This window comes from Pleurodeles waltl, chromosome 3_1, assembly GCF_031143425.1.
Source record: "Pleurodeles waltl isolate 20211129_DDA chromosome 3_1, aPleWal1.hap1.20221129, whole genome shotgun sequence".
Lineage (NCBI taxonomy): Eukaryota > Metazoa > Chordata > Amphibia > Caudata > Salamandridae > Pleurodeles > Pleurodeles waltl.
This window is the reverse complement of record NC_090440.1, coordinates 1,143,731,999-1,143,758,438: the sequence shown is the minus strand read 5'-3', so window position 1 is coordinate 1,143,758,438 and position 26,440 is coordinate 1,143,731,999. Positions and strand designations below refer to the sequence as shown.

Genomic DNA, 26,440 nt, shown 5'->3' with positions numbered 1-26,440 from the left:
TTGCACCAGGCCCAGTTATCCCTTATTAGTGTATAGGGTGTCTAGCAGCATAGGCTGATAGATAATGGTAGCTTAGCAGAGCAGCTTAGGCTGAACTAGGAGACGAGTGAAGCTCCTACAGTACCACTTAGTGTCATATGCACAATATCATAGGAAAACACAATACACAGTTATACTAAAAATAAAGGTACTTTATTTTTATGACAATATGCCAAAGTATCCCAGAGTGTACCCTCAGTGAGAGGATAGGAAATATACACAAGATATATATACACAATACCAGAAATATGCAGTATAGTCTTAGAAAACAGTGCAAACAATGTATAGTTACAATAGGATGCAATGGGGACACATAGGGATAGGGGCAACACAAACCATATACTCCAAAAGTGGAATGCGAACCACGAATGGACCCCAAACCTATGTGACCTTGTAGAGGGTCACTGGGACTATTAGAAAATAGTGAGGGTTAGAAAAATAGCCCACCCCAAGACCCTGAAAAGTGAGTGCAAAGTGCACTAAAGTTCCCCAAAGGACAAAGAAGTCGTGATAGGGGAATAATGCAGGAAAGACACAAACCAACAATGCAACAACGATGGATTTCCAATCTGGGGTACCTGTGGAACAAGGGGACCAAGTACAATAGTCACAAGCAAGTCGGAGATGGGTAGATGCCCAGGAAATGCCAGCAGTGGGTGCAAAGAAGCTTCTACTGGACAGAAGAAGCTGAGGTTTCTGCAGGAACGAAAAGGGCTAGAGACTTCCCATTTTGTGGACGGATCCCTCTCGCCTTGGAGAGTCGTGCAGAAGTGTTTTCCCGCCGAAAGAACGCCAACAAGCCTTGCTAGCTGCAAATCGTGCGGTAAGCGTTTTTGGATGCTGCTGTGGCCCAGGAAGGACCAGGATATCGCAAAGTGCGTCAGGAGAGAGAGGGGACGTCGAGCAAGACAAGGAGCCCTCTCAGCAGCAGGTAGCACCCGGAGAAGTGCCAGAAACAGGCACTACGAGGATGCGTGAAACGGTGCTCACCCGAAGTCGCACAAAGGAGTCCCACGTCGCCGGAGACCAACTTAGAAAGTCGTGCAATGCAGGTTAGAGTGCCGTGGACCCAGGCTTGGCTGTGCACAAAGGATTTCCGCCGGAAGTGCACAGGGGCCGGAGTAGCTGCAAAAGTCGCGGTTCCCAGCAATGCAGTCTGGCGTGGGGAGGCAAGGACTTACCTCCACCAAACTTGGACTGAAGAGTCACTGGACTGTGGGAGTCACTTGGACAGAGTTGCTGGATTCGAGGGACCTCGCTCGTCGTGCTGAGAGGAGACCCAAGGGACCGGTAATGCAGCTTTTTGGTGCCTGCGGTTGCAGGGGGACGAGTCCGTCGACCCACGGGAGATTTCTTCGGAGCTTCTAGTGCAGAGAGGAGGCAGACTACCCCCACAGCATGCACCACCAGGAAAACAGTCGAGAAGGCGGCAGGATCAGTGTTACAGAGTTGCAGTAGTCGTCTTTGCTACTATGTTGCAGTTTTGCAGGCTTCCAGCGCGGTCAGCAGTCGATTCCTTGGCAGAAGGTGAAGAGAGAGATGCAGAGGAACTCGGATGAGCTCTTGCATTCGTTATCTAAGGAATCCCAAGAGACAGAGACCCTAAATAGCCAGCAAAGAGGGTTTGGCTACCTAGGAGAGAGGATAGGCTAGCAACACCTGAAGGAGCCTACCACAAGGAGTCTCTGACGTCACCTGGTGGCACTGGCCACTCAGAGCAGTCCAGTGTGCCAGCAGCACCTCTGTTTCCATGATGGCAGAGGTCTGGAGCACACTGGAGGAGCTCTGGGCACCTCCCAGGGGAGGTACAGGTCAGGGGAGTGGTCACTCCCCTTTCCTTTGTCCAGTTTCGCGCCAGAGCAGGGCTAAGGGGTCCCTGAACCGGTGTAGACTGGCTTATGCAGAAATGGGCACCAAATGTGCCCATGAAAGCATTTCCAGAGGCTGGGGGAGGCTACTCCTCCCCTGCCTTCACACCATTTTCCAAAGGGAGAGGGTGTAACACACTCTCTCAGAGGAAGTCCTTTGTTCTGCCATCCTGGGCCAGGCCTGGCTGGACCCCAGGAGGGCAGATGCCTGTCTGAGGGGTTGGCAGCAGCAGCAGCTGCAGTGAAACCCCGGGAAAGGCAGTTTGGCAGTACCAGGGTCTGTGCTACAGACCACTGGGATCATGGGATTGTGCCAACTATGCCAGGATGGTATAGAGGGGGCAATTCCATGATTACAGACATATTACATGGCCATATTCGGAGTTACCATTGTGAAGCTACATATAGGTAGTGACCTATATGTAGTGCACGCGTGTAATGGTGTCCCCGCACTCACAAAGTCCGGGGAATTGGCCCTGAACAATGTGGGGGCACCTTGGCTAGTGCCAGGGTGCCCTCACACTAAGTAACTTAGCACCCAACCTTTACTAGGTAAAGGTTAGACATATAGGTGACTTATAAGTTACTTAAGTGCAGTGTAAAATGGCTGTGAAATAACGTGGACGTTATTTCACTCAGGCTGCAGTGGCAGGCCTGTGTAAGAATTGTCTGAGCTCCCTATGGGTGGCAAAAGAAATGCTGCAGCCCATAGGGATCTCCTAGAACCCCAATACCCTGGGTACCTCAGTACCATATACTAGGGAATTATAAGGGTGTTCCAGTAAGCCAATGTAAATTGGTAAAATTGGTCACTAGCCTGTTAGTGACAATTTGTAAAGAGAGAGCATAACCACTGAGGTTCTGGTTAGAAGAGCCTCAGTGAGACAGTTAGGCATCACACAGGGAACACATACCTATAGGTCACAAACTTATGAGCACTGGGGTCCTGACTAGCAGGGTCCCAGTGACACATAACAAACATACTGAAAACATAGGGTTTTCACTATGAGCACTGGGCCCTGGCAAGCAGGATACCAGTGAGACAGTGAAAACACCCTGACATACACTCACAAACAGGCCCAAAGTGGGGGTAACAAGGCTAGAAAGAGGCTACTTTCTCACACATGGTTACCACCACTTTTTGCCTGCTATCAGTATGCTTAGTCTGTCTTCACTGGGATTCTGCTAACCAGGATCCCAGTGATGGTGCTCTCTCCCGCTAAATTTGGTTGCCTAGGACTTTGTACACTCCACAGTTAGCATACTGGTGCCCCTTGTAAGTACCTAGTATATGATACTTAGGTATCCAGGGCATTGGAGCACCAGGGGGTCCCCATTGCGGCTGCAACATGTATTGTGCCACCCATGGGAGCCCATAAAAAATGTACATGCAACCTTTTCACCACAGGTCACTGCACCAGGTCACTGTAATTTACCCCTACGGTAGGCCCTCCTAAACCAGAGGGCAGGGTGCAGGTCCCTGTGTGTGAGGGCACCCCTGCATGAGCAGAGGTGCCCCTATGAACTCCAGTTCTATTTCACTGGACTTGATAAGTGCGGGGAAGCCACTTTACCTGTGTACCTTTGTCCAGCTACATAATGGTAACTCCGAATCCTGGGCATGTTTGTATCAAACATGTCGGAATCATACCCCAATACCGCTGCCAGTAGTGGTTGTATGATTCCATGCACTCTGGGGGCTCTTTGGAGGACTGCTAAGTATTGCTCCTACTAGCCTGTCAGGGTTTTCCGTCAGCCCCCGATAATTTTCCTATTCAATAAGCCTTTGTACCTCTCCTGGATCACTTTTGAGGCAGAGGACACGGCATCAACGGATTTCAGTGAAGCTCCAACATAGCGTAGTTGTGTGCTGGTGTTAAGGCTGGGGCAGGCACCGATGGCATGAACATTAGAAGGCTGAAAGTTTTCACTGGTCCAGATATTGTGCTTTATGGGTGCAAGGCCCTGGCGAAAATGCCAAACATTGTGTTAAAAAATACAGCTGGGTTCATACCCGCACTCGGAACACAGAACAATTGTGTAGGACACAGGAAATCCAGCATCTGTGGAGCTGGCACCAATGCACCTAGTAAGAATGGAATTGGCATTGGCGGCGTCAAACAGGAAGGAGTCAGTGCCAATTGAATTGGCTTGAGGGTCGGATTCGGATAAGGTATAGGCAAAGAGCCACCCTGAGCAGGATCAGACAGCTCCTCCGAAACTAAATCTGACTTGGAGGAGAATGGGAGGGTCACTTGGGAGAATTACTTTTCTTTTTTGTTCCGGAGGAATGCTAGGAATGTGATCTGGAACTGTGCCTTGAATGTTGTTGACTTCACCAGTCCTCACAGGCCCAGGCCATAAAAGTCTTTGCTTCCAATTCTGTGATGACCTTAGGATGCACACTGTGGCACAAGTCGCAGTAACAATGGGTCTGGCCCCAAGCATCAAATCACAGAGAGTATGGATCTGTGATGGTCATCTGTCCCTTGCAATCCCAGCACAGCGTAAAGCCTGAATGTTCTGGAGGCAACACAACACTGCACTAGAGTATGACATTTCTGTGACGAAAACTCACAACTCTCAGGAGAGAGCAAGCTTCGGATCAGCATCAACGATGAAAAAAGGGGAAAGAACGTCTTTGCACCGGTAAGGCTCTATGACTTTGGTGATGTCATAAGATGTAGATACGAAGTCAGAGCCGCATACTAGCGGCGTGAGAGCTTTGAAGTTTCTGGATCCAGCCTTACACTTGAGATTAGTCCAAGTGAGGAATTTGCAGAGTTTACACATCCATCAGAAAAGTCAAAGTGCAACAATTTTTGTGAATTAATTCATTGAAAAAAAAAAAAAAACTTAAAAGAGAAGTAGAATTAAAAGAAAGTAACTTTTTCTTCTTCACTATGGGATCTTCAATTTATATTTTAAAAAATTTAACAAAACAGCTAGTTCATTTCTTCTTTGTGTTTTTATTTGAAAAAAAAGGGTCTGCTAAAGAGTTTTTCCTAGTACTGTTCTTATTTAGTGATCCTTTTAATGGCTATTTGGTCTTTTCATAAAGAAAGTGACAAATTCACCCATTAACGCTCGCTACTACTACTTTTTCAATAGCTTTTCTGTTTAAGTGTTATGAATATTTAAATGTGCTTTTGTTTTGCCAGTAACTTTGGCCCCATTTGATGAATTTTCCCGAAATTTTCAAAATACAACAGTTGGTTCAGCTGCTGTCTTGAAAGTTTTGGGGTGATTCATCATGCAGGGGTCGAGAAAAAGGGTATGTCCCAAATGTGTTTTCCCTCATGTATTTTACCATAGGGTCTTTAGACATGACTGTAGCCTGAGCCACTGAACGGAATTACACCAAATTTTGCAGGAAGCTAGATCTTGGTACGCAGATCGTGCTTTTTGTGATTTGGTGTAAATCAGTTTGGAAGTTTTAGAAATATTAAAGGGAAAATAAATATGGATACATAGGAACAAGGTGAGATTTGATTGGGCTGCCAACACATCGAATCAGGAAGTGTTCACAGCCATTTTGGGACTCTGCTTCATCCAAGCCCCTAAAAAAACCTTCCTGCATTTGTTTAAAATGTAGCCCCTGGGTGGGCCAGGTCCGGGGGACATGAGGCCATATTAAAAAAAAACAAGAAAGAGTGTGTGTGTGTGGGGGGGGGGGGGGGGGGGGGGGGGGGGAGTGCACGGGCCCCCTACCCTCCCTAGTGCTCTTTTGAGCCCCAGGGACCATTACCTCCCCAGACGCAAAAAGAACAGATGATGGACGGAATGAAGAACAAATCAAACATTCACTCCCAGTCACAGATCTGGGTTTAATCCATCATTTTTTTCACTTGCCATGCCATTACAGTTTAGACCCAGCCATATGCAAATCAGTCTTGACCCGACCCTGTTCCCCATGGGAACAGTCCAGCCCAAACTGCCAGGCCAGATCTGCCCTTGGCCAGAAACAAGCATCCGGGGACCAGTTTCAGGGTATCACCCTTCATCAACCAGGCTAGCTTGAATCTGGTGGCATAGCAAGCATGGGACCCAGGTCTGGGCATACCCTTCCTACTTGGGGCGACGGATGCAAAAACAACAGATGATGGACGGAATGCAGAACAAATCAAACATTCACCCCCAGTCACAGATCTGGGTTTAATCCTTCCGTTTTTTTGCATACGAATCTCTCCCCCCCCCACCCCCACCATGGGGTTCGTATGATCCCCGGGGACCACAACCTCCCCAGGGATCTATAAAAAATTGTGGAAGGGGGCTATGCTGACCCATCTCCTGGTGCTTTTGCATGTCACTGGAACCACCACCTCCCTGGGGCTGAAAACAAACATTTGCAAGACGGCTGCACAGCCCTCTCCAGGGTCCACCACCTCACAGAGGCCAAACATGTAATAACAACTGGGAAAGGGGCTGCCTGACTCCCTTCCGGGCCATATACGGCTCCAGGGACCACTGCCTTCCAGGAACCGGCAGGTGCAAAAGAAAGCTGGGGGGCGGTGCATGGCTCCCCTCCTAGAGCCCTTAATGGCCCTGGGGTCCGTCTCCCAGCAGAGCCAGCTCCTGCTATCTCCTTAAGTGCCTACACTTGGGAGATAGCTATCTGTGTCCGCTTGGTCGAAGCTGTGACAACTCCTGCCAAGTGAGAGCAAACACTCCCAGCAAGTAGGAGCTGTCAAACTGCTCCAGCTTGCCAGGAGTGAAGGTTTCATCTGTTTCCCTGCCCGCTGTCATGCATAATTAGCAGCTCCATGCATGCTGGTGCAATGCCAGCTCCTGCAGGAGGCTGGGAGCCGGCTGAGACCACAGGGACCTTAAGGCTTTATTTGGAGTTCTTTCAAGTAACTATAACTCATGTCTGATGGTAACTATAACTCGCACCCTTGCCATGCACTGCTAATTACTCCATGTATTACATCACTCATGACATCTTTTATAACATCATTGATAATATTAATAATGTAACATTTGCAGTAAAATCATTGATGTGCATGGCTGGGGAAATAACTAATCATAACTGTTGAATTTCAATGGTTTTGTATATTTGAAATGTGAGCCTAACTATAACGTCCCTTGAACCTTTGTTTTTTTCAGTGAGTACACACACACACACCCACCCCCCCCCCCCCACTCTAACTCCAGGCAAGGATTATGGACGCTTTGGAATGTTGCAAATCCATGTCTTTATTAAAGTGCTCTTCTGCTACCCAGTCTTGTCTTGATCAAATACACAGAACAGCCATCTTGTTCTCGTATTTCACCACTTTATGTGTGACATTATCGTAGACATTGAAAACATTCTTACCGCTACATTTCCTTATACATATTAGAAAAAGTCAGCTCATTGTCCTACTACATAATTTAAACTATTTACTTACTGATAGCCTAATTATCAAAATACTCGTCATGAGTAGCAGGGCAGCTGAAATACATCAGGGTAGCACAACAAGTATACTGCATAAGTATTGCAGATTCGTCTGACTCCATTTTTTTACTGACCCGCCTTTCGGTCAGGTGAACAGCCGCGACAAGCAGTCTAAGATGGATGAAGATACACACACACACAAGTATAAACATGTTTTATACATATATATTACTTTCTGTACACCTATCTATGGCTAAATCTGCGTACACCAACCTTAATCTATATCTCTCTCTCCATCTCTATATGTAGGGTACAGAACAGGTAACTGAGTAATATGGTGCAGTATTGCTATCAAGGGGTTCTGGTGACATCATAAACCATGATCGAGGGGCAAGTGGTTTGTAAATGTCACCTCAACCCCAGGTTGGCAATATAGGATCATATACGTTATAAATTTTTTTTTCGAGACTAGAAAGTGCGTTTCTAAAGGTAAATTTTAATTCTAATGTATTCTTCTACCTGCACACCTGTTGAATAGATTCCCAAGCAACATCCACTGGAGGTGGCCTGAGGGATGGTGAGATGAGGAAATCTTGCAGCACCGATCTGGAAAAGTGGCCATCTCTATACACCTCCAAGTCCAACCAATAGTGTGTGGCAAAGGTAATGCAAAGGCAACCATGTTGCCATTTTGCAGATATTTGGGATAGAAACACCTCTTCAAAGAGCAGAAGATGAAGAGTTGGCCCAGGTCAAATGGGCCAAGATTTCCTCAGGCGGTTCTTTCTTGGCAAAGGCTAAGCACATTTTAATGGAAATGATGATCCAGCAAGACAAAGTCCACTTCTTGACTGCTTTGCCTTGTCTACTGTCACAGTAACCATCAAATAGCTTTTCACCCACTTTAAAGTATTTTGTGCATCAATATAAAAACTGACCACCCTCCTGGAATCCAGGTGATGCAGTTACTCCTTTCCCACTGACAGGATGTGCAGTTTGGATGGAAACTTGGTGCCTGCAGCTCACTGACTCGTCTTGCCAAAGTAACTGCAACCAAAAAGAGTTTTTATGGTCAATAAGCACACTGGCAACTATGAGGAGATTCAAATCGAAACCCATCAAAAAAGTTAAGAACAAGGTTTTGGTCCCACTGGGGTATAACAAAAGGAGAAATGGGATACAGATCAGTCAGTCCATTAAGAAACCTAATCGTAATTGGGGATCTAACCCTTGACAGTGTCCAATGCACACACTTAAGACAAACTTGCCCTTAAGTGATCAACATTGTCAAAGCACCAGAAAACAGGTATTCCATCTCTCAGACTATAAAGATTTAACAGAAGGATGGTGAGTAGACAAGATACCGTACACCACCTCAGGAAGCAGCTGAAAGGAGCTTAACTGTTCTCGCTCAATCTCCTGGCAGAAGGTGAAGACTCTGAAGACTGGGGTGCAGAATCATTCCTCACGATTGGGAGAGAAGATCCCTTTGAAAAGAAGCCGAAGAAGAGGACATGTGTGAGGTGGAGAAGGTCCGCGTATTACACACTTCTCAGCCAATCTGAGGTGACGAGGATGACTTAGAGCCCGTCTTGGCGAGTCCTCCTCAGGATTCTAGCAATCAAGGGTATGGGGAAACGCGTAGTGAGGTGGAAAGTTCAACCTCAACTGAAACATGTGCCTCAAGGCTTCCCTCAAAGATACTGGAAAGAAGAATTGCTGGCACTGACCAATTTTCTATGGTGGTGAACAAGTCCACCTGAGCTGTGTCCCACAGAGTGAATATATCCGCGACTACCTATGGCAGAAGACACCACATGTACTTGATAAGAGAAAGCCTGCTCAGGCCATCATCTATGAAATTCAGAGAACCCCAAAAGGTGATTGGCAGTCAACCAGATCCCATGACAATGCCCCAAAGAGAAGAGCCTCAATGCTTAATGACAAAGGAGTTGAGACTGCTTCCTCTTGCTCATTTACATACACCCGGGCCATATTGTCCATCACTGAAGGTGTACTTGGAGAAATGACACTCTTAAAGCCCTCCATGAAGGCCTTGATAACAGGAATAAGCAAGGGCCAATTGCTCTGAATTCTGCGTAATGGCTGCTAGCTCAGCTCGGTGCAATCAGATAGTATATGCCAATTCCACCTTTTACAAATGCAACAAACAATAAATTAACTCCTGTCAAAAAAGAATCTGATGCAGAGTCAGATGCCCTGGCCCCTGCATTAGTTTTTTATATTGATGTACAACCATCTCCAGAAGCATGGTGTGCCAAGATTGACAGGCCAATGTAGATGCTACCAAAATGAGTCATTGACACTTGCCTCATTGTTCTCATCATGTATGGGATCGGGGAAGTGCAGGTAAAGTCTAATCATATATCCCTGACCCATTCATCTATAATAAATTGGTCAAAGCCAGTGGTAGCCTGGAGGTGAAGTTTTGTCATTTTTCTCAGTGGGGAACAAATCGGTTATGGTAGTGTCCTTAGCACTTTTGGAGCACTTAGGGATTAATCTCCCTCCTGTGGATCCGCTGAAGCGTCCTGTTTACCAGATACACAAAGCTGTTGTCCACTTCTGGCAAATGTTCTGGTAGGAGCTGAACATGTTGAAGGGCCTAATGTCATACATCCAGGGCCAGTGCAAATGGCTGGGTTGAGTTTGTGTGTCCTGCTTCTGAATGTAATACATTGCTGTCATGCTCCCCATCTTTATAAGGTTGCCTCACGACAAATGAGTTTGTAAAACGCTCTGACAGCTAGAGTGATTGCCATGAGTTCAAGGTAACTGATATGGTAACTCTACTATTTTGTCATTTAGATACCATGTACATTCATGTAGTTTAAGTGTGCTTCCCACCCCACAACTGAAGAGTCTGTGGAGATGCTCACTGGCAGAAGTAGATCAAATAAAGGCCTAAAAAAATTCCTGTTAAAGAATAGGAGGGCGTGCAGAGTCCTAGGCTGTACCAACACTAGGCCTTCTCAATGACGTCTGCTTGTGACCATTTTCTTTTAGGATACCCTAAAAATGGCTAAACCTGCTGCGACTGGAGAACGGTTTTTGGCACCGATGGTGAAGCCTAACTTGTGCAACAGAGCCGCTGCCGACTGAGTGCATGCTAGGCTTCTGAACTTCTGAAATATTCTATGAGCATGCTGAGAGTTTTCCATCAAGAGTATAACCTAGTGAATCCTGTTTTGAGGTGGGGCGAGGGGGGCAGTGGTGCAACGGCGAGGATCGGTGGCTGAGCCTCCAAGAAACAGCCCTTCCTTCATACCTGTACCAAGCAAGTCTGAACCGCCTGCTGACATTACCCAGTCCTAACCTTGGTGTGCCACTGTCTGTGTGGCGACTTGCGAAGAGGTGAACACCTGACCTGGGTCTATGCAACTGGAGAGTGAGACCACAATTCACTAGAGTGGGTTGGTAGCTGCCAAAGGGGTTCACCTTGAAAACAGGCCACTACATGTGCCTGTTTAAGTTTTGCCAGAAGGTAAAAAAATTCCTCTCACAGGACTTTTCACTGAAAACGTTCAGGCCACAGAGTTCAAGATTGCACAAGTGGAAAGCACCCATAGAACAGCCCACGCCCAAACCTGTGCCCATCTCCAGAATAATTACGATTTGATTACGTACACTGATAAAGTTTCACTCTTAGCAGCAACAGGTCAGAAAAAACAATGAATTAAACAGAAACCAGATATCCTCCATCCCTCAACTATGCCATGAACACTCAGAAAAGGAAGAAAACATTTGATTAGGTAAAGCACAAGCTGAGAGACATGAGAAACCAGTGACTTACCTTGGATAAAGCTCTTTCTGGTGCACTCACCCTTCAGATTTCTCGCCTTAGGATATTGAAAGGTACCATACTGGATCAGAAGATTTTCCAGCTACTGCTTGTCACTAGGTGGTACCACCCGGCTCCACTGTGACTATGCACTGCCCTGTTCTTTGCGCTCCGATGTCAGTTTCATTTACCTTTCTCATTCCACACCCCCAGAAGCAGTAGGTCAAACAAATTATAGGTGACAGCGTGCCAAACTCTAAACTGGAAACTTTTTTAATTCAAAACAAGTCACTCCACAGAACACGGAGGTGGGAGGGCAGTGAGTATCTATCAGAATGTGTGATGTTGAAGGTAAGTAACCTCTTCTCTTGATGGACAGTTCTATCTACAGATTATCAGCTTTAGAATAGAGAGAATACAAAAGATAGTGGCAGTACCTCTCAAAGGCGGTGGATTTGGCAGGATTACTCAAGCCAGAAAGTCCAGCAGAACAGGCTATCTGACCTTCTTGTCAGACCAAACTATTAAAGCAGGAGTGTTTCATGAATTTATGTACAGACGCCCATGTTTCATTTGGCACATTTCCAGAACAGGAACCCATCAAGCCAACCCCAATGTAACATCTTGGCCCTCAAGGAACAGGCCAGCACACTTACTGTGGAGCTGCTTCTTGGCAGGTACACAGCAGATCCTGATACACAGGACTATCAGCCTTGATGGGGCGCCTTTTGCACCACCTTGCCTTTCTTTACACCTGAAAACTTTACAAAGAGCTGATCATCCCCTCAATGGGTCTTAGTTCAGTTGATATTGAAAGAACACATTTTTGGGATCAAGGAAGTGTAGTCTCTTCTCCATCTTCAAATGGTGAGGTAGGGCAAAGAAGGTTGGCAGAGAGATCAACTGGCCAACATGGGAAGTGCTTAACAAATTAGAAAGGAAGGCTGCTTGTGCCCCAAGCACAAACTTGTTCCAAAAAATAGAGGAGAGGGTGGCTGTACAGGCAACACCTGCAGTTTACTCACACAGCACACTGATGTTGTGGCCATAAAGAAAAGACTGCATAGGATCAAAGGGCAAGCGCATGAGAAATGTGAAGACCAAGTTCAGATCCCACTGAAGCATATCTACCTATCTAGGGGAAATTCAAGTCAAACATTTTACAAAAAACATTCTAATGGGTGAGTTTAAGACAGCTGGTGAGATAAACACAGAAAGATCAAAAGGGAAGACAAATAGCCTTTCAAGGTGACCACCGCAATGCCTTGCTGTACTAATGAAAGAAAAAACAAAAGAACATATAAATGACTGGCACGTAAGAAGCTGGTATTTCGGACACCACACCAGGTGAAAAAGCTGTCCCAGCATCCAGCTTAGAGCGTCTTCGTGGATGGGTGTCTGGTCACCAGAATGACATCAACCACCTTGGTTGGCAAATCAAATGCATTTAGCTGCTGCCGCTCAAACGCCTTGCAAGAGAAGTATGTTGTGGAAAATCAGAAGCAGGACCCTGCAATGCTATACAGGAAGACACTCGGGCTCGGAAGCTCTGGGTAGCACACCCTCCTGGCCCAGCCTGGGGCGATCAAGATGACAGGAGCTGGACTTGTCCTGATCTACCTTAGACAAGGTGCCTACTGGCCTGGTATCCAGGACCCCACACTGCCCTGTCTGCTGTAGTACCACATGGGGTTAGTACTGTCTGTGAGGACTAGCACCAGTCTCCTTTTGATGGATGGCAGGAAGGCTTTTAGAGCCAGACGGATCATCAGTGACGCATCTTTTATCACTGCAAACTCTGATTGGAGAAGGGAGAGACATCTGTCGCAGGTCAGGTTGGTGTCTGTCAGTCTCCACTGCAGATCCTAAGCTGTCTTCTTTGAGATCTGAATTGAGTCTCAGAAGCAGCGCTGATGCTGGATCCACTGAGAACAAAAGGTCCCTCTACATAGCCCACATGTGCCACCTGGCATTAAGGTTAAGGATACGTGAGGCCAAGAGACCAAAAAGCCTCAGAGTACCTTCACCAAGACCCAGGACTGATCCAGAAAAATCAGGGTCATATCCAGAATGTTCCACACACACTCAGGAGGACAGGCAGTGAGAAAGCCACCATGTCCAGGATTGCCCTAATGAATGGAAGCTTCTGCGTGGGTTAAAGTGGAAATTTGTCTTGTTTATGGTGATCCCTAACAATGTCAGGAGCTCGGCCGTCATCTGGAGGTGGTCCATGACTGACTGCAGTGAGTTCTCCTAACATCTGAAGACGGACAGCCACCGCTGCTACCATTTTTGTAAACACCCACACACCAAACAGGAGTAGAGTAAACTGAAAATAGTCTTGGCCACCCTGGGCCAGAGGCAATATCTATGGCACTGCAGGACAGGTATGGGGAAATGCGTGTCTTGCAGGTCTAGTGACACCACCCAGTCTCCAGGGTTTAGAGTTGCAAGCATCTGAGAAGCATGAGCATTTTAAATTTGTCTTTCAGAGAAAGTCATTCAATTGACAGCAGGTCTAAAATAGGCCAGAGCCTCTGTCTTTCTTTGGACAAAGTAGTACAGGGAATAGAACCCTTTCATCTCTCGGAGTCTCACACCTCTAGACAATACAAGTCCCAAAATGCAGTTGCCCCAAAAGTGGACAAAACTCTACGAATATGTCCAGTACCAACTCTGCTAAGGAAACTGCACTGTGCGGATTACATCCATTTCCTTTTCTGGCATTCCAATTGCCAGAATGGAGGGCCAAACCGAGGCTGAACTGTGTGGTGTCACAAGGCCTGCACTGTCCGTTGCCATGCACAGAACGAAAGACAAAAAGGTTTAGTGAAAGGCTATTTTTATTTTTTAAGTGTAATGAGTCTGTGCACAGGGCCCTTTACCCCCAACCTGCATGAGCCACACTTCGATATGCAGGTGGTGTTCGGATGTGACAAAGTAATTAGTTTCTTCTCCAGACCAGTCTCCTCTTGCTTGCCCTCTTTCTCATAAGAGGTCCAGCTCTCCAGCTGTCCAAGCAGCGCTGCCACAATGGCGAGCAGCCAAGGAAATCAACACACAGGTGCCGAGCACAAACGCTTGAGAAGGAAACTGATTGTCTTTTGGTTTCATTGGATTACAGGGCTCTAAGTGAAATGAGACGGCATTGCATGAAGTGCTTCACTATTGCACGCCACGAAACAAAACATGACTAAAGCCAGCTCCAACCGCCTTAGAAATTATGACCACTCTGCACAGCTAACCACCAGAGTATGACAAAACAAGAACTGCATAAACCCAGCCCCACAGCATGACACAGAAATAGCACTCTGTACAGCCAACATCCACTGTGTGACATGGAAGGGACTGTACATACAATACAATGTGAAATGTGATACAAGAACTGCACAAAAATGACTGCCACCAGCATGAGGTTATTAAGCACCACACAAGACCCATATCCACAATATTAATTTAACAAACACTATTCACCTAACAGTTAAATAACAGGGGCACCAAACAAAACTTGGCACGTGTAAAACATGATGAAGAACAGGAGGCCAGAGAGTGAAGAAACACAATAGGCACAAAGTATTTGTGGGCGATGAGCCGGAGCTATTCTCCGTCCGTATGGACTGAAAAGTACCATAATTTCCCTTTACAACTGCGTGCCAGTGATACTTGCTCCCCCTGCCTATCGCAACCCCACCTTCAGCCCTAACACACTCGCAGCATTTGTTTTTGGTGAGAGTGGGGAGAGCTATGTCTAGTGCTGGCGCAAATAAAGGCACTGCTGCATTACTACCTTTGAGCCCCCCAGCCTCTCACCTCCCCCACTTAATCTCCTCTCATACCTCCTGCGCTATCACACCCCACTGCTCGACTCTCCTCAGCACCGTACAACACTACAACTCAAACCATTCTGCATAGCATTTATCCTCTGCCACACCACTCCCCAACCCAACCCAACACCTTCCCCCCTCACCTCGCACAATGCAGCAGCAGCACCTCTGTCCTCTGAAGAATCCCCAGACACTTAAGAGAGAATTATTGTGGTACCAGCGAGAGAGCCGCGTAGGAGCCCCGCCTCCGCGGCTCAACGTCAGTCAGCTGAGTGTGACACGATCAGCTGCGACGTTCGCACTGTGTGCACAGTGGTCGCCGCATCAGCCACGCCATCGTCTCAGCTCGGGGAAGAGGAACAGAGGCAGTACGTGGTATGGAAATCACTGCATGTTTTGAATTTTTAAATGCTGCATCAATATCGGCGTGTATTGCCAGAATCGACTACAGGAGGCGGCCTGTCAAGCAAAAAGGATTGCTTTGGAGATATATCAAGGTACACAGGGTGGAGGGGATGAGGGGGTGGAAAGGCATCCGGTTACAGAACTGCCTGTGCTCGCATGGCTTGTGAGAGAAGCACCATTCTCTGTCATATTTTGTTGGAAATGCAGCGTGGATAGAGAGACAGCCCCCCCCTCAAACACACTATAAGCACCAAATACCAGGAACACGAGGAGGACATAAGTAATTAAGAAAGAAATTAAATTAAAATAACCTGGATATTTTTGAAAGACCACCAAAGGTTAGCTGAATGTTGAAAAGCATATCAAAAGCATCACAGAAGCATGCGGAAGATATAAAATAAAAAGGACAAAAGCACGCTTTAATACAGCAAGATACAGGAAGATACAGGAAGACAGGGGGGTGAAAGAGGCTTTATTTTGAAGCATTTCAAGCACTGTAAGAAGTAACAGATGGACCCTTCCCCCTCGCCATGTTACATCTATTACCCAGTAGTAGAAATTCAAGAACAGGGAGGCCATCTCCTTCCAGTATGCGACACTCTCCTCGGGATCTTCAGAATAAGGGCCAGTCCTCAATAAAGACTCTCAGAACAGCATGTAACATAAAAAATAGGCGCCCCCTACCTTCAGAAACAATGGCAAATGTGGAATCAAGTACAAATACCAGTGGCCTTCAGCAGACTGCAATTAATGAATCCAGGTCTCGATTAACTACACCTCCTGACTCTAAAGATTCAGGCCTCCCTCCCCCAGGCAGAGTTTATTAAAGGAAAGAGACCCCGATGGGGCACAGGACAAAGTGCAAGAGTTGTAAGACAATTTAAATATTGCTTATAACCAGCAGAAGATAACATCTAGCCTGGTATCTCATAGCGAAGAGTTTTGTGATAGCGAAGGAGCCCCTAAGCAACTCTATCCGCTATTCGGTGGGGAAAGTAGAGGGGCTAAGGAGGTCCCATTCAGATCTCAGCCAGTTAGCCATATTGTTGTTTCGTCACAAGACATTTATTTCCTCTCCCCCCTCCCCACCCCACGTGCAGCCCGGCTCAGATTTGGGAGACCCCACGTGGCTTTCCATGAAATCATCTTTGGGCTCTGAACGAGACGTGGAAGAAAGGACCTGCCACAAGAGATACCAGGTAGACGCACAACCTTACGCAGAACAGGCTGGGCGACTTGAAGGAGAAGACACAATTCATTTGCAATCCTTGCTCCATCAAATATTAAATGAGCTAAAGTCTTTAAAACTTTCACAGACAGAAGCGAACAAAATAACAGAAACACAATTAAATTTGATAAATACTAATATTCAGCAGCTTAACACTCAAATCAGTGAGGTCGAACAACGTGTCTCAGGATGTAAAAGAAGGATGAGTTCACATTGCCCCTGCAATCTCCAAATGTCAAGACGATCTACTGCAGCTACAGATTAAGATGGAAGATGCGGAGAACTATTCACGAAGATCAAATTTAAGATTTATAGGAATTCCTGAAGGTTGTGAGAATGGCCAGAATATTACACAATTGATTACTGATCTAGTTAAATAGCATGTACTTCCGGAACTGGTAGATAACCATCAAGATCTCTCTATTATGCGTGCTCATCGAGTTCCAGCGGTGCTAAGACCTAATGCTAAATACCCATGCACAATACTGGTGAACTTTGGCGATTTTTGGATTAAAGAACGTATCTTGCAGCAGGCAATTAAGAGTAGAATACATCAGATTCCGGGCGCCTATGCTTTCAGAATTTTTTCTAACAAGTCAGCTGCCACTGCGCGCAGGTGGAGGGAACTAAAAGAAATGATTCTAGCATTTCAAAAGGCGGGAGCTCCAGCCGGGCTTGTACAGCAATCAAAGTTAAAAGTTCTTTTCAAGGGCCGCTCAAATATAATCCATACAGTGAATGCGGGCAGAACCTTGTTGCAAGATATAAGTAATGGGATAGGACTGGGTAAAGGAGGCTAGTACTAATTGGAGCTTTCATTTAATTATTGTATGTCGTTCACCCTCTAGCGCTCCTGACAACTAGATGCCATGCCAGAGCACCCATGTGGAGACATAAGGGGTGGGGTGGGAGTGCGTTCAGGGGAGGGCGATGCTCTGAGAATCCCCAGGCAGGATGGCTTCAAGGTCAGAGTGTTCAGGGAGGAGGGGGTGGGCAGTTTGGGATTCGGGGATGGAACGGGGAAGAGTTCCCTTAAGTTGAGAAAATTCAGGTTATTTCAAAAGGTAGCATAATATATTGGCTTTGGTTGGAGAAGGATGATTAACAAATTAGTCAATAACAATGGTTAAGCTCAAAGTTATTACCTGCAATGCGAATGGTATTTCTAATAGTAAGAAATACAAAGCAATGCTAAAATGGTTATGTTAATTTAATCCGGATGTTCTTTACTTTCAAGAAACTCATCTTAAAAAGTAATATTCCAAAACAGTTTTCGTCAGCTTGGTTTGCGTCATCTGGTTTGGCAGTTAAAGGGGTGGCAGTATATCTTAGTAACAGACTAGATTGGGTAGTAAAAGATGATATTACAGACCCTAAGGGGAGTTGGATCTGGCTCAAAGTTGTACAAACAAGTTCAAGTCAATTTGGTTAACTACTACGGTCCAGTCATAGATGAAGTAGAGCTACTTATGCAACTTTATAATAAAGCAATGAGTCCCACGGGCCCCTTTATTTTGGGAGGCGATTTTATTGATATTCAAGACATAACTTTAGATACCTCTAATTAAGCAAAAAAGCAACTTAAGCCTAAGACCAAAGGGCTTTTGAATGCAATGAAAAGCGATTTCCAGATAACCGACCCTTTGCGCGAAGGACACCCTGTTGCCACTCAATATACTTGTTATTCACATCGCTATAAAATCACCTCCCGGATAGATTTCTTTTTAGTATCTCGCTCGGTAAAGAAGCTAGATTCAGATATTTGGGTAAATACTTTTTTCTGATCATTCTGTGGTCATGCTGACGCTAGCATTGGACTTGCCTAACAAAGAGAGACCCAGATGCAGTTCAACAGATCTTTGTTAGTTAATCAGCAGTGGGTCTCAGATATGAGAAAACTCAAGCAAGAATTCTTCCAGTTTAATCGACATTCAGCCTCCTTGTTTAATGTATGGGAGGCATTCAAAGCAACAGCTAGGGGGCCAAATCATTTCGATTAAAGTAGCACGGACATGTCAAAGAAAATTGCAAATAACAAATCTACAGGAGGCAATAGACAGGGCATCAGAGGAATGCATTAGATGACAAGGACACGTACTGGCAAGGTGTAATTTTAACTAAAAGCGAGCCGAGCTTAAAGAATTTTTTGATCCTGGAAGAAGTAGTTAGCTCAAGAGCCTATCAGCAGCAGGTTTATGAAGAAAGCTAAATGATAGGTAAGCATTTAGCTTGGGCCACTCATATAAAACACGAAAAACAGAATACATCAAATCCAGGATCCCGAGACAAGTACGATGTTCAAGGATGACAAGGATATAGCTCGAGTATTTATATCACATTATTCCAGAATCTACGAGATGGTCTGTAAAGTCTCGTTTTCACAGCTAACTCAGTATTACGATCCTGTTATGCTACCTAAAATGTTGTTAAAGACTCAGAACGAAGTAGTACAGAAAAACACGCCACTGGAAATCAAGGGAGCTATACAGAGAATACTCAGTGCAAAGGCTTGTGGTGGTGATCGCTTTCCAATAGAATTTTATAAAACTTTTTGCGAAGAGCTTACACCGTTCTTGGCAGAATTATGTAACACAATACTCGAGGGAGTGGAAATACCAATAACGTTTAAAGAGGCAATAATAGTTATCTTTTTGAAAAAAGATGCAAATCCATTGAAATCTGATGCATATCGTCCAATTAGTCTGCTAAATGCCGATTATAACATTTGAACCAAAGTCTGGGCTACCAGGATCACGCCAATTGCACAGCAATTAATACATAAAGATCAGAACGGTTTTGTCACCAGTAGGTCAATGACAACCAATATAAATTTTGTGCTACAAGCAATAGATTACTTTACAGTCAAAATAACTCCTGCAGTAATAATAATGTTAGATGCTGACAAGGCATTCAATTAGTTAATTGGAAAACCTTGGTATACAAACTAACTAAATTTGGTTTCCCTTTGCATTTTACTACAATGTTAAGGCAGTTGTATCAGGGTGCTCAGGCTAGAATCGTAATCAATTTTAAATTTAGAGGCTCTATTCAGATTAAAAGTGGTCCTAGGCAGGGATGTCCCCTTTCTCCTATACCTTTTGCTTTTGTATTGAGCTTCTAAGCACAGGTAATAGGCAGTTCGATAAAAATTATTGTACAACTACCAGAGATGCCAAAAAATAAAAATTTTCCTGACAACATCATCCTCTATCTAAAACCAGGGATTGACAATATACAAAAAGCTTTCAACAAGAAATAATGAGTTCATGCAAATAGGGGGATACAAGATTAATGAAAATAAAACCGAAATTCTCCTATCTAATGCTGGAATGGAGGATCTTCCCGATGTTCCAACAGAAAGCTAATTTATATGAACCTGTAAGGTATCTAGGAATTTATGTAACGAAGAATTATAGATCCTTGTTTAATCTTAATTAAGGTTAAGATGCTTACAAAAGTACAAGCGCTTCTCAATAGATGGGTAGTTTTACCGTTGACTCATAGGGAGGGATCTGCTTAATCAAAATGTCAATCTTCCCACTTTTTCATTTTTTATTTAATAATGTTCCAATAAGAATAAACATCTCCTTACTTTCATGAACTAGATACCATGATATGGGGTTTTATATGGAGACAAAAACCACCAAAGGTTAGACTTTCAGTTATTTAGTTAGATAGGAGCCACAGGGGTTTGGCCCTTCCTAATTTTCGAGTTTATTACCAGGCCGCATTGCAGGATATACTGGCACGACACTTAACCATCAAAGTGACTATGGACAACTTTCTCATCAATAGAATGATGCTAGAATCAGCAATAAGACTCGCAGCATTTATAAAAAAAATAAAAAACTCCAGGAAAAAACCTCGATATAAGTATATACATGACCTTAGTAAAAGACTGGAAATCTTATGTAAAAGATTTCAAATGCCCTTAGGTTATAATTATCTACAATTACAGGAGTTTAAATACATTGGCTTAAATCTTCAAGAGACTGTGATAGCCCTATGGAAAAGCAAAGGGTTTAAAGAGATAGGGAACATTATATTGAGAAATAGATATATTACTTCGGTAGAGGTTGCAACCAGACTTGGTGATATGGTAACTAGACTTTTTCTGAGTTTTTCCCAGATCTCTCATTTTCTTAACGCTACCATACCCCAGGCAAGTACCCAAGAGCATCCAATATGGAGGGCGTAAATAGGAAGTAAATTACATGGCACAGGGAATTGGTACAGATTGTTAGCTGAACAATCCACTTCGACAATAACTGCAGAATTTAGGGATAATATTTTACATACAACACAATGTCTAATATCAGACGAAGATTGGAGGATCATCTCCTAAGTAGGATATAAATCCTTAAGGGCAGCTAATTATAAAAGAATGTCTTTTCTCTCTAGATGGATGGCCTATTACACCCCTGAAAAAATATACAAAATGTTTCTGTCAATTCCCGACCAATGCTTCCGTTGCCATCAGGAGGCGAGGGGGAATTGGCTTCATCTTTTCTTTAACTGCCCTAAATTAACTACTTTTTGGTCGGGAATAGAGGAGGTAATGAACCACACTTTTACTTTTAGGATTGAGCTTGATCCAAATTTAGTACTGTTCGGAGTTTCTGAGAGAACACAACAGCTAGCAAAACACCAACAATACTTTATAGCAATTATTATTGCAGTAGCTCGATCATTAATACTCCAGTTATGGCGGACACAGATGATTCCTACTGTCCAAAGCTGGTGGGATAATATGCTAACAACTAAAAACTATGAGGAGGCATATTCAAAACGTGTGGGGAGTATTTAAAGGTTTTCAGATATATGGCAGTATTTTAAGAAGCAATAAGTTATCAATAAGTATGGTAGACAGGTATATGGAACTAAGTTTCATGAATATATGTTATGCAATATATAAAATGACAGAAAACATCGATGTGATCACAATTGTAAAATGGATTTGAGTTGATTTGATAACTGAATGAACATAGATTGATAGCAAGGTTGTCCTGATTATACCAGCCAAAGAAAATTAGATGGTCAAGGATTGACCATGTGCCCTGGATCTGGAGGTTGTCCATGTAAGCCCCCCCCAGCCTAGAAGTGAGGCATTCATCACTATTGTTTGTGTATGAACCTCCTGATGAAAAGGCATTCCCCAAAGCAGGTTCTTTAGGGAGCACTCCCACTTCAGGGACAGCTTTCCATGATGAGATAATATTATCCTGTCATCACAATTGCATGTCAGCTGGTCCCACTGGTCCTCAAGACATTCCTGCAAAGGTTGCATGTGAAGAGGAGCATTCGGTGTGAGGAAGATTCAGGATACCACTGAGTCTAGGAGAGAGGATGTTGTTCTCACTGTTGGACAGCAAGCTGTCATGAGAGAGTGACATTTCCGAAGGATCGATAAACGTCACTCCTCCAAAGCATACACTCTTTCCTGTAATGTGTTGATGGTTGCTCCCAGGTAGTACAATGTCTGAACCAGGACATAATTTGACTTGCTGAGGTTTACTTGTAGGCCTAATCTTTGGAGCAGACTGCAAGCCCAGTGGTGGTGAAGCTGAGCTTTTTGAGACGTGGGCACCTTGATCAGCCAATCGTCTAGGTAGGGATAGCCTAATAACTTGTTTTTCCTCAGATGGGCAGTCACCACTGCCATGCACTTTGGGAATGTTCTGGGTGCTGACTTGAGACCAAACTGAATGACTTTCTACTGGTAGTCATCTCAACCTACTACAAACCTCAAGAACTTGCAGTGCTTTTTGGCAATTGGAATGTGAAAGTACGTATCTTGAAGGTCGATGGAATATAGCCAAACTCTTTGGTGTAATCAGGGATAATTTTGGTGTAAAGACTGCATTCAGAACTTTTCTCGCCAAATCCACTTGTTGGCTGTCTTGAGGTTGAGAAGGGGTCTGATTTCGTTCTTTTCTTTCTTTTTGCAGGAAAGAACCTGGAATAGATTCCAGTTCCTAGTTAGAGAGGAGGCACGGGCTCTACTGTCGGCTTCTGTAAGAGGATTTTTACCTCCGCTTGTAATTGTGAGGTTTATAATATAGATGGTTTTGGCAGAATGGAAGGTGGGGGGCTGGTGAATCCTAGACAGTATCCATTGCAGATAATATTCAGAACCCAGGCGTCTTGAGTGATGCTTCGCCACTCTGTCAGGTAATGTTGGATGCTTCCCCGTGCCAGAGTGAGTAACCCAAGAGGGGGGAAGTGAAGATTCAGGGTTTTGAGCCCGATGGATGTTTGCCTGTTTGAGCAGGCTGGTTGGTAGAGCTCCCTCTAGACCAAAGGTCTTAAAACTAGGGGACGGATCTCCCTAGGGGGGCCTCAAGTGATCCGGGGGGAAGACACTGGCCAAAAGAAGCATTATACAGATAACATACCTTTGTTTTAAACAGAAGCTTGTTATTACATTTTTAAAAAGGTAACAGTACTTAACTGCTATGTTTAAATAGGTCTAGACATATATAACCATTGCCATTTTTATAAAACAATGGTGAAATATTCTGAGGGGGAACCAATGATTTTTATTTTTCAACTAGGGGGGCGAGGCATAAAAAAGTTTGGAGACCACTGCTCTAGACTGCTTTCTCTGGTAGGACTGATAGAGTCGTTAGTGCTGTTGTGCACTGCTTTGTTGAAGCCCTTGATACCAATGAGGGGTTTGAACCTTCTGGGAACAGGTACGACGTTGGTAGAGTAGGATAGATTTTCTTTGTTCCCTGGGCCTCTATAAGCCAACTAGCTTTAGAGTATCCATCTCTATCCTCAGCCATTTCGTCATCCATATGACATCCAAAAAGTGTGGTGCCAGAGTAGGGGAGATTTATTATTCTCTGTTGTGCTTCTGGTTTGAGGGTAGTAAGACAGAGCCTAGATTGGCTGCGGAGAGCGACTCTGGCAATACTCGTGTGCTGCTGAAATGGATGATTCTGCTGCAGCACTTATAATTTGATTGGATACCATCAAACCTTCATTTAGGATTTCCAGAAAATCCTCTCTTATCCCTGAGGAGACGCTCAATAAACTGTTGCATGGATTCCCACAGTGACCTATCGTATCTTCCTAGAAGGGCAGAGGCACTGGCTGCTTTCATGGAGGTTGCTGCAGAACTGCACACTTTACGACCTACAAAGTCCAACTTGCGACTCTCCTTATCTGGTGGTACTGTAGAGTTGGGAATAGTGCCATGTTGTTTCTTTGCCGCTACTATAAACACCAAATCTGGTGTAGGATCTGTCTGGAGGAAAGCAAGAGTTTGCTCCGGGGGGCAAAACTTCTTTTGAAGCATGGATGGGGATGGTTTAATTGTGGCCCGAGCCAGGAAAAGATCCATGGCTGGATCAAGAAGACCAGGCACCAGTGGAAGTAGAGGTCGAGATACTGTTCTGTGCTGAAGCGTATCGAAAATAACTGAGGTTGTAGTGGTCTGAGTCGACATTGGTATATTTAGTTTTGCTGCTCCCCTCAACGAACACCTCCTGAAGTACAAGTTACTTACTTTTGGTAACAAAATATCTGGTAGAGACATATTCTAGTTGCACATTCCTTACCTTTGAATTTCCAGCAGGCGTCAGACTGGATCTGGATATTTTTCTTCGAGCAGTACCCTTGTGCGTCGGTAGGTGGCGTTGGTCGGTACCGCGGGTGTCATAGTTGCCGTGATGATGTCACGAGTAGTACATAGATGCCGCCTCAGCACAGTGACATCAGTTTCTTTTAATGACTTTCCACGCCAAAACGCAAAGCCGCTCAGAACACTGAGATTGGTGCACCAGAGCAAAGGACCAGAAGGGGGAATCCCTGTCCCTAGAAATCAGTTCTCAAGCGGGGAGGATGGGTGGGTCGGTAAGGAATCTGCAACTAAAATATGTCTCTACCAGATATTTCGTTACGGAAGGTAAGTAACTTGTACATCCGATAGAGACTTCTAGTTGCAGATTCCTTACCTTAGAAAAGATACCAAGCAGTGCCATCCTCGGAGGTGGGCTGCGAACCAAGATCATACTAGCAAGTCCTGCAAAGTAGCCATCCCGATGGACCTGACTGTCCAGGCAATAGTGTTTAGCCAACGTGGGCAGGGATGCCCACGTAGCTAACTGGCCGATGTCCAGGACAGGAACTCTGCTGCTAACGCAATGGAAGCAGCAGTCGCTCTGGTGGAATGAGAGCGCAAGCCCTCAGGGGGCTGCTTCTTCGCCAAAGAATAGCACATCTTGATGCAAAGAAGTACCCATCGAGAGATGGTACGTTTCTGCACCGTCTTCCCTTTCTTCGCACCCACATACCCGACAAAGAGTTGATCGTCCACCCTGAAATCTTTAGTACGATTAAGACAGAACGCCAACGCTCTTTTTGGGTCCAGACGGTCGAGTCTCTCCTCCTCATTGAAAGGATGTGGGTTGCGTAAAAAGTAGGCAGGGTGATGGACTGGCCTACATGAAAAGGCGTAACAACCTAGGGAAGGAATGAAGCCTTAGCGTGCAACACCACTTTGTCAGGGTGCACAGACAAGAATGGAGGTTTAATGAAAGGGCTTGAAGCTTACTCACTCTGCGAGCAGAAGTGATGGCAACAAGAAAGACAGTCTTGAAAGTAAGGAGCCGTAAGAGCAATTGTGCATTGGCTCAAAGGGAGTACACATTAATTAAGTAAGGACAAGATTGAAGTTCCACTGAGGCATGATAAATGGAGTGGGAGGAAATAAATGAGTGAGACCATTAAGGAATCTATTCACAATAGGAGATTGCAAGACTGAGGGTTGATCAGGTAGCCTAAGAAAGGCTGAAATGGCAGATAAAAACCCTTTAAGGGTGCCAAAAGCAGAGCCCTTCTGGGACAAAGAAAGAATTAACAAAAGAACCTCAGAAAGAGGGGCAGAGAGAGGATCAACAGATTTGTTGGTGCACCATGGCACAAATATATGCCAATGACAGGCGTATACCGTTTTGGTGGAGGGACGCCTGGTTGCCAAGATAACATCACAGTCGGGTGGAAGATTCAAAGTTGTCAACTGTTGCCGCTCAATCTCCACGCATGAAGGCGGAGATTGGACAGGTTCAGGTGGAGAACCGTCCCCTGTTGCTGCAACAGAAGATCTGAGTGGAAGATCAAAGGCCATACTCAATAGCTCTGTATACCATACTCTCCGTGCCCAGTCCGAAGCCACCAAGATGACTTGGGCCCTGTCGTTCCTGATCTTCTTGAGAACTCTGGGCAGAAGTGGTATAGGCGTAAAGGAGGCCTGCGAATGCCGCGTTGGAAACTCCAACGCGCAAAACAGCTGACACGGAGGCGAACAGATCTAACCAATGCTCTCCCCACTGCTGAAAGAGACCTTGCAGCACTCATAATCGGCTGTCCACTCAGGCGTTGAGAGAACCCGCCAGATGTTGAACGACTAGGGTAATGCACTGATGTTCCAGCCATGTCTAGAGGCATAGTGCCTCCTAACAATGGATCCAGGACACTACTCAGCCCCGTTTGTTGCAGTACCACAAGGTGGCAGTATTGTCCATAAACACCTGTACTACTTTCCCTTTAAGAGAGGGAAGAAATGCTTTCAAAGCAAGCCTGATCGCCCGGATCTCCAGATGATTGATATAGAGCCCAGACTCCGCCAGAGACCAGAGGCCTCTGATCTCCACCTCTCCCATGTGGCCGTCCCAACCCAGAAGCAACGCATCTGTCATTATAGATAGATCTGGCTAGGAAAGGGAGCGGGATCTCCTGTGGACCCAATATGGATTTGAAAGCCTCCACTGCAGGTCTTTCACAGTCCCCTCTGAGATCTAGACCATGTCGGACAGATTCCACTGATGTTGCGCCCACTGAAACTTCAGGTCCCACTGTAGAGCCTGAATATGCCATCTGGCATGTGTCACT

The 26,440-nt window shown here is 45.1% G+C and overlaps 1 protein-coding gene across 1 annotated transcript in view; it reads right to left on the bottom strand.

The window, feature by feature from the left end:
* Positions 1–26,440, bottom strand: part of NCAPD3 (non-SMC condensin II complex subunit D3) — a 675,764-nt gene that overhangs the window by 113,005 nt on the left and 536,319 nt on the right. The gene's annotated exons all lie outside the window — the stretch shown is intronic.